The sequence below is a fragment of the Octopus bimaculoides genome, chromosome 4 (assembly GCF_001194135.2).
Source record: "Octopus bimaculoides isolate UCB-OBI-ISO-001 chromosome 4, ASM119413v2, whole genome shotgun sequence".
In the NCBI taxonomy this organism is placed as follows: domain Eukaryota; kingdom Metazoa; phylum Mollusca; class Cephalopoda; order Octopoda; family Octopodidae; genus Octopus; species Octopus bimaculoides.
Window position 1 is genome coordinate 70835232 of NC_068984.1, and position 9130 is coordinate 70844361.

The following is a 9130-nucleotide window of genomic DNA, read 5'->3' on the forward strand; positions in this document are numbered from 1 at the left end:
TCTTTTGATGGTCTGGGTGGTTTTGTGGCATGCAAGATAATACTTTCATCTCTGCTTTTTCCTGATGGAGGTCCACTCACTGAAAAGTTGAAACTTCCTTTGTAATTTTCATTGTGGTGTGAAATACCTTATACCTTTGTTTACTTTATTTATTATTTGTTCCACTATCCTCTTGAATATATTACATACAGATGCACATTCTGGCTCTAAATTCTTTGGACTGAGCCAATGTCAGTTATATATCTTGGATATGGATGCAACACATCAATTATCCATTGAATCTTTGGTTGACTGACTAGCACCCAACTGATTTTTAACACAGGCACAAAACAGCAAAATAGGAGAGATTCAAAGCCATTGTCTGACTGCTAGTTTATTTTATCAATACTACATGGATGAGAAATAAAGTCTATGTCAGAGAGATTTGACCTGAGAACATAAAGGGATATAACTAACTACTGATTTTTTTAACACTGACACAAGGCAGGCTACACATTTTTGATTTGCAGAATACGTTAATTAACCTCAGTACTTAGCTACTGCTTTATTGCTTTAACTATAAGAATAATGAAATGCAAATTTGAATTCATCAAGGATTGAAATCAGAAAGTAAATATTGCAAGGCAATTCTCAAACATTCTTGATTCGGTCACCAATGATTTTTATTAGGGAAAATTAAACTTGAAGGAAAATTAACACACAAGATAGAATGATTGATTCTTTACTTTGTTAGTTTTGAAACGAAAATAGTTTTTAAAAAAATCATGATTAAAAAAGATTTAAATTATAAAGATAGTGAGGGAACAGATACATTTCAAAGAGGAAATTCAGAAAGAATTGGTTGAAAAAATAATTAGTACCCTGAAGGTGATTTCAACTAATAGGTTAATTGCTTTGAATTAATTCCATCAATGGATGTTAAGGAGATATTTCATGGATATTAAATTATTGAAGCCTTTGGCTATTAAATCACATTTATCTATTTTAAAAGAAACACTAGCAATTTGATCACATTTTATTCATCTTCCTTTTTTTCCCCCTCCCATTTTCCATTTATTGAAATTTGTCTTTAGAAAGAGAAGCAAATTGCCAAAAAAAATGCAATCACACAGAATCATAACATGAAACTTGAGTCATTGGGGACTTTCTCCTCATTCTCTTTGTGATGATGATGATGGTTATTGTGGTGCTGCTGCTGGTGGTGGTGGTGGATTTGTTGATGATGATGATGATGATGATGATGATGATGATGATGATGATGATGATGATGATGATGATGATGATGGTGGTGGTGGTGGTGGTGGTGGTGATAATGATGGCTTAATTTGTTTTAAGCACGTGAAACCAAACATTTAAAAAATAAGGGTAAGGTAGGCACAAGCAGGCATTAATATCAGAAAGGCATGTAAAGAAAAACATATGAAACCAATAAAGAAAAACTAAAAAACACATAAAAAAAATATTAAAAAATATAGCATTTAATAATGATAGCAATATGGCATAGTTAATGTGAAGTGTCTAGAATAACTATCATATTACAGTTGTAAAATTAAACCAAACTCATTTTCTTCAGTTTATTCTATAGGAAGAAATTGAATATTCTGAAATATGTTTTTTACTTCAAAAATGATTTATACATTATTTCGTAAAATTCAAAAATTGATAAATTAATAAATTAATGTTTAAGTGTATCTGAAGTTTCCAGGTAGATGATAAAAATATTGTATTATTTTCTCATTATGTTCTGTGAGAAATTTCGGATTTTGTCTCTGAGTAAGGCTTGTATTGCATAAAGCATTAGTTTTAAAAGTTTTCATATCACAGGTATCAGCCACACAAGCAAACATATCTCAATTTGGTTTAGTGGTGGTGTTCCAAGTTTCTGGGCTCTAAGTTCACATCCTTCTGACAGCAGTTGTCTTTCGTCTTCTTGGATAAAAATGGTTTTTGGAAAAAACTACTTGTAAAATGTATTGAATTAAAAGTATTAGTCAAAAGTAAGTGGATTGGTAGAACATCAAAATGTTGGACCAGATGCTTTGCGGTTTTTATTTTTTGACTATTTTACTTGTTTCAGTTTTTGAACTGTGGCAATGCTGGGGCAACACCTTGAAAAGTTTAGTTGAACAAATCGACCACAGTTAATTTTTAAACTTGGTACTTTTTCTATTTGCCTATATTTGCTGAACTGCTAAGTTATGGGACATAAAGAAACCAACATCAGCTGCCAAGGAGAGGAGGGAGACTTTCTCTATTCCCGAGAGTTAAACTAATACATCCTTTTATTGTTTACACCACCTGTCCTCGTCTGTTGTTGTTTTTTCGTAAATTCTCCAATATATATATATATCATCACCAGCAACATTTAGCGTCTGTCGTTCAAGCTGGTATGGGTTGAACAGTTTGACCAGGGCTGGCAAGCTTGAAGGCTGCACCAAACCCCAGTCTGATTTGACATGGTTTCTACAGCTGGATGCCCTTGAAAGAGAGAGAGAAGAGGGAAGAGAGAGAACCATATACACACATATAAATAAATATATATATTCGTCATGACAGATTGCTAGCCACTACACATTCTTTTTATCTCTCTTTGTTTCGTTCTGTGTCCCTTTCGGTGGAAGAGCGTAGGCTCGAAATGTTAAAGACCTTTTCATTTCCTGAGCGTTATACTAATACATCTGTTTGTTGTCTACACCACTTATTTTTGTCTTTTGTTTTTTTTTGTGAATTCTCCCTGTATATATATATATATATATATATATATATATATATATATATATATTGATTATATATATGTATGTATATACACATATAATATGTAAATATATATGCATATGCATACAAAGAGAGAGAGAGAGAAATAAACGATGTGCTTATTTCAGTTTCCTTTTACCAAATCCTTTCACAAAGCTTCTGTTGACCCAAGGCTAAATTCCAAGGTCCCATGCAGTCGGACTGATCCTGGAACCATGTGGCTGGGAAGCAAACTTTTTACCATTGAACCATGCCCCTCCATATTTGTTCCAGCTCTTTGTATTATGAGTTGAAATCCTATGTTATATGGTAGACTTAACCCACTGTCAAGTTTAACAAAACTACCTGTATACATTGATTGCTTTTAGCAAAGTTTATTTCACTACAATCATTCCAGTTTTGAGGATAACATCTTCCTTTTCTTCCACCAGCCTCATGGACCTTGTACCCATCATTTTTGAAAACATTAAAGCTATCTGAAGGTTTTGGCTGATATCTCTAACAGATTGATCATCTCAGTAGAGCTTGTACGTTGGCTAAAAGTGTTTCCAGATGTTTAAAGTCTTTTATGATGAGCTGATAATAATTTTATACCTACAATACCTTGATTAACAAGCTAATAAGCAAGTATCTATGCAGTTGGTGGACTTGTTAGAAATTTCCTTTATATTACATTCCATAATTGAAATTATACATTTTCTTACATTCCATAATTAAAACAAATTTACTGTATATTATATCAAAAGTACTAGGTAAAGAGGTGAGATTCTCTGGAATGTAATGTTATTGAGCATGAATCTGTTGAATTAAGGTTAACCTAAGACTAAACAATACAATAACGAGGTAATCATTAAAAAAAAGAAGAAATAGAAAAGACTCATCAGGGTCACTTAGCTTTCTTGAAAGACCAACCAAATATCCTTCAAGGCATATCTTACCATGATAGTAATCAACAATGTCGTTCTGAATATATAATGACTGAATTAAAGTTGTGCTGAACAAACACACTTGGAATACTTTTGAACAGTGCTGAGTTATGGTTAAACAATAAGGCACTACAATAACAACATTAACAAGACACAACTACAACCCCAATCAACAACAAGATGCTACCATAATAACATCAGGTAACCAGTAGCATGAAACAACAAGACTGATTCTGTTAGGATGTTTAACTGCTAGAAATAATAGTTATATCCCCATAAAATCACATCATGCCATCTTAACAGGGAGGAGAATATAATAGACAATGCAATTTTAAATAGAGTATGCCTGAAAAAATGTGAAATAGATAAAGCTAGAAGAATCTTTAATCATACCTTCTCAATCATGGCTGGCTTAGAACTAAACAATAAAAAATACAAGAGAAAATAAACTTAATAAATATGAAAAAAAGTCATCTTATTTTCTGCACATGGTAATAATCTTAACTCTTTGTAGACATGCTTCTATTGAAATTTATGGCATAAATGTTTTGATTAATTTCAAAAATAATTAACAATTTCAAGGGGTTTAGTAAAATATGAAAATGTTCATTATGAAACCAAAGTTTGGAACATGATTTAACAAAAGATTCTTACATAAATTTATGACAGAAGGCTTGAATTTAAATTTGAATACTTTTAAGGCAAGATGTTTTATACAATAGAACTGGAAGTGGAATTAGGAAGGTTGGTATCAAAAGAGTTATTAAATATTGATTCGCTATGAGATTTAAAATTGAAATATCATCCTGACATCATATTGAGACAATGGTTAATATATAATGTTAAATTAAACTGGACACAAAGATAAAGAGAAAATTTGATGCTATACAGTTCAGTATCTGAAAAATTCAATCAATTATATAACAGATGTTTAAACACATACAAGCATATTTTCACAAAACATATTCACTCATTTGATTAATAAGGTGCTTTTAAGAAAAAAAAAATATTTAAAATTTAAACAAAATTAATAATACTAGCTTCTAAAACAGTATTTTCCTATAGGAAAAGCAATGAATAAAGTTTTGTTTGATAATAAACATAATAACTATTTAACACATAAAAATGTTGATAGGTATAAAAAAGAAATAAAACCAGTCAATTTCCTAAGAGGTTAGTAGCAATAATAATATTCATTCCTATTTTAGAAACGTCTGGATAACCAAATATATAAACTGATAACAAAAGACTTATAAATTACTGTTTATTTACTATTATATTTGTTGGCATAGCACATCAGATTTTATTTTGGCTACACACACACACACACATATAAATTCTTTTACACTTTTGCTTGTTTCAGTCATTTGACTGTGGGCATGCTGAAGTGCCACCTTAAAGGGTTTTAGTCGAAGAAATTAACCTCAGGGCTTATTCTTTGTAAGCCTAGTACTTATTCTATTGGTCTCATTTTTTCGAACTGCTAAGTCACGGGGACATAAAAACACCAATATTGGTTGTCAAACAATGGTGGTGGGACAAACACAGGCACAAAGACACATGCACACAAATACATGCATATATATATACGACGGGCTTCTTTCAGTTTCTGTCTATCAAATCCACTCACAAGGCTTTGTTCAACCCAAGGCTATAGTAAGAGTCATTTGTCCAAGATGTCATGCAGTGGGACTGAACCCAGAACCATGTAGTTGGGAAGCAACCTTCTTACCATACACCCACGCCTGTGTATGTATATGTATATATATATGTATGTATTACAACCTCTCTCTGTGTGTGGACTGTCTCTGCACAGGGGCCATCCAGACTTGCCTTCACTGTGAACAGGGATTAATCTTCTCCCTTCATTCCTTTGTGCTTTATGGGCTCAACTCACAACCTTTCTTCATTTAGCACCCCATACAGATTCCCAAACACCTCCCACATTCAACTCCCCCTCCCTTCTGCCTACACACCTGCATACCACCTACCTCAGTACCCTCACCAGACACATTACATCCAAGTTCAATTACAGGACTTAGAAAAACCAAAAGATTGCTGCAATAAATGTGTGAATATGTTCAATAAAATCATAATTAACTGATCCTCCTGTATTTTCTTTTACACAAAGCCAGGAATTTTTCAGCACCCCTTCATACATCTTTGGCAGGTTTAGCTATAGTAGTCAAGCCAACCAATAATATAAGAATGAAATTAGTTAAAGGAAACAGTGTGGAAAGGAGTCATACATACATAGATTTACATACCAAATTTGCTTGCAATAGCACAGACGAATCTTGAAGCTAAGAATGCAACCACCATGTTGGTTGAAAACTATGAGCTTACTGCTTGCCTAAGCGTTATGTACAAGCATTACGCAAACTATCTCAACCAATTCCAATTGGATAGTTTTACATTCAACAACATAGGGACTGGTGAACTGGCAGGTGAAAAGAAGAGTGTGTCAAATAGCTTTTAGACAAACAGAGCCGTGCATCTTGAGATAAGAAAGTACCACAGAAACCCTGAAACAATATGACTAATTTATAGGGAAACGTTTTACTCTTTACCTGATTCAAAACTGCTGAAGTCTCTGTTCTTGGCAAAAGTTTCTGCTGGTCTTATTCAATGCTGTTCAAAGGCTCACAAAGACTTGGGCAACAATCCTCACATTTACAACTGAGTGTTGAACCAATGCCTCTGGTGTCATACATATTTCAAATGGAATATTCTAAGGAGAACTTCTGGTAATTCTGACATTGAATCCATGTTTTTTCTTTTACAAAAATTCCCTGGTTACATGCTAGAATTTACTACAGCTACTAATAATGTAACTCACAATATCTTTTTGGAAGACCTTGTCTTAAAGATGTTTACAATGCAAAATAGAAAAAAAAAAGTGAGCTGGAGTTAATAGCACTTAAGGATGATATCAGAATTGGATTTGACCAAAATATGTCTTGTGTATTTGCTCATTGAACATGGGAAAACCAGTGTCCCAAACCTAGATTCTGTATTAATGATAGCTCTATCTTTCATGTCCCACACAAAGAATGCTATGAATACCTTGGCATTAATAGAAATATAGGCTATGAAGGTGCTATAAACAATGACTGAGTGAGCTGAGAATATCACACCAGACTCAGAAATATATGCAGTTGGAACTCCTCACTTAGAACCAGACAGTATCCAACAATGCATTTGTAGTATTAGTTCTGATACCATCATTACAGATACTTGACTGGTCTGGAAAGGAAATCCATGCCATAGACTTTGAAGCTTATAAGATCCTGACATCAACTGAAAATTAAGATAGAAACAGTGATATCAACAATCTCTACCAAAATAAATAAAAAGATATAAGGGGGATAGGGGCTTGAGATCTTTGAATATGGTATAGCAGTTTACAGACAGAACATGCTGAAAAACAGTAGCAAAATAAATACATAAACCTTGGGCTGAAAAATGAAGAGAAAATCATCCTATTTGCTGGCACTGAGCTCCTCAGGAAATAATTATTTCCTTGATGATCTCCAATACAACCCCAAAACAAATGGTCTAACATGCCTCAAAGAAATCCAGGATGTGAAATGTTCTATATACCTTAAAAAGACTGTGTATGAGTATATTTTCTGAAGGCTCGAACATGACAGTAATGTTGACATGAACTGCAGTCTGTCTTGGCTTCATGACTGTTACATCACATCAGACTTTACAGATTATGCATTTGCAATCCATGAAAATGAGATTGCTATCACATACCTAATGAATAAAAAGCCCAGTAAAACCCTTGGAGGCTCAAGATGTAACTGAAAATGTAGACTGTCATATTTCTGTGGAAGGCATCACATACGTAATCTGAAGCTCCCTGAAAGTGCCGTCAAGTACTATCACCCAATGTGATATGACATTATCACCAGAGCACTATATATCTAAAGAGAAAAAAGGAACTGTTCTATGCATGCGTGTGTGCATATACATATGTACATGCATACATACATACATACATATATATATATACATACATACATACAAACATGAATGCACACTTACATACATATATGCATACAAACATACATACACACATGTATCAGCAAATTTGCAAAAAAAAAATAATAACAAAAAATACTCAGTTTTACAGAAAAAGAGCAAAAGAACCTGATGCAGGTTCTCTAAATCCAATCTCTATTGGCACAGTGAAGAGTTGTAAGACATTCCAAAAATTCTCTATCTGAGATTCTTATGTGAATAGATGCTCACGCTTAGGTGTATGCATCAACAGTTCAACCAACACACCAACTGAACCACCTATTTACAAAACACCAAGAATTCTCTTAACTTAAAAAAAAGTCTTGTTAGTTTGTTAACAAGCAGCTTGAATTCTCCCCATGAAAACTAAGAATCATACATATAGAAATGTGTTCCCTGAGAAGGATGATGTGAAACAAGTGATGAGCTGGTTAAATGAAAAGGGCAGAGTGAAACAAAAAATAATATATAAACATGGGTGATAAATAAAAACAAATACTGTGCTTCAAAAACAAAGACAGGAAATCCAGTAAGAATTGTACATTATCAAACATATCAAATTGGACAATGTACAGTGTGAACAAATTATTATATATACAGAAAGAGATTACAATATAAACCAAAATTATGATTCTTTAACAAGATTGCATATGTGATTCTTAACACTTGCCAATATGACCACAATGTAAGGCGATGAGTTGGCAGTATTGTTAGCATGTCAGGCAAAATGTTTAGTAGCATTTCATCTGTCTTTACATTCTGGGTTCAAATTCCATTGAGGTTGACTTTGCCTTTCATCTTTATGGGGGTCGATAAAATAAGTACCCGTTGAGTACTGGGATCAATGTAATTGATTTACTCCTCCCAAGAATTGCTGGCCTTGTGCCAAAATTTTGAATCAATATGACCACAATTTTTAGCAGTATTCAGTAATTATAGCTTGAGCAAGAAATGGACAAAACACAAACAAGAAATGTAAGCAATCTTTTAACTCAAGAAAGAAGACATGTAAATAACATTTAAAAGTAATGATTGAGAAAGCAACATAGAAATGCCCTTCAGCTGGTGGAATAAAATGTAACAGAGGCAAGAAAATCTATCCAGATAGCAGGACGGTGGAAATGTGGAAAACTGGAATTATAAGCATGTGTATGTGTGTGTGTGTGTGTGTGTGTGTATATACATATATATAAACAATATATGAGTATATGCATATATATGTACATGTATGTATATACATTCATCTACATGTACATATAGATACATAACTGGGTACATGATGTGGCAAAAGAACAAGGACAAGATGATAAAGAAGGTGCAACAAACAAGCAGCCCACATAGAAACATCCCCTTCATCAGCTGCCACCATTAAAACTCCGGCGTTTTGAAGAATTAAGGCAGTACGCATCGTTATATATATA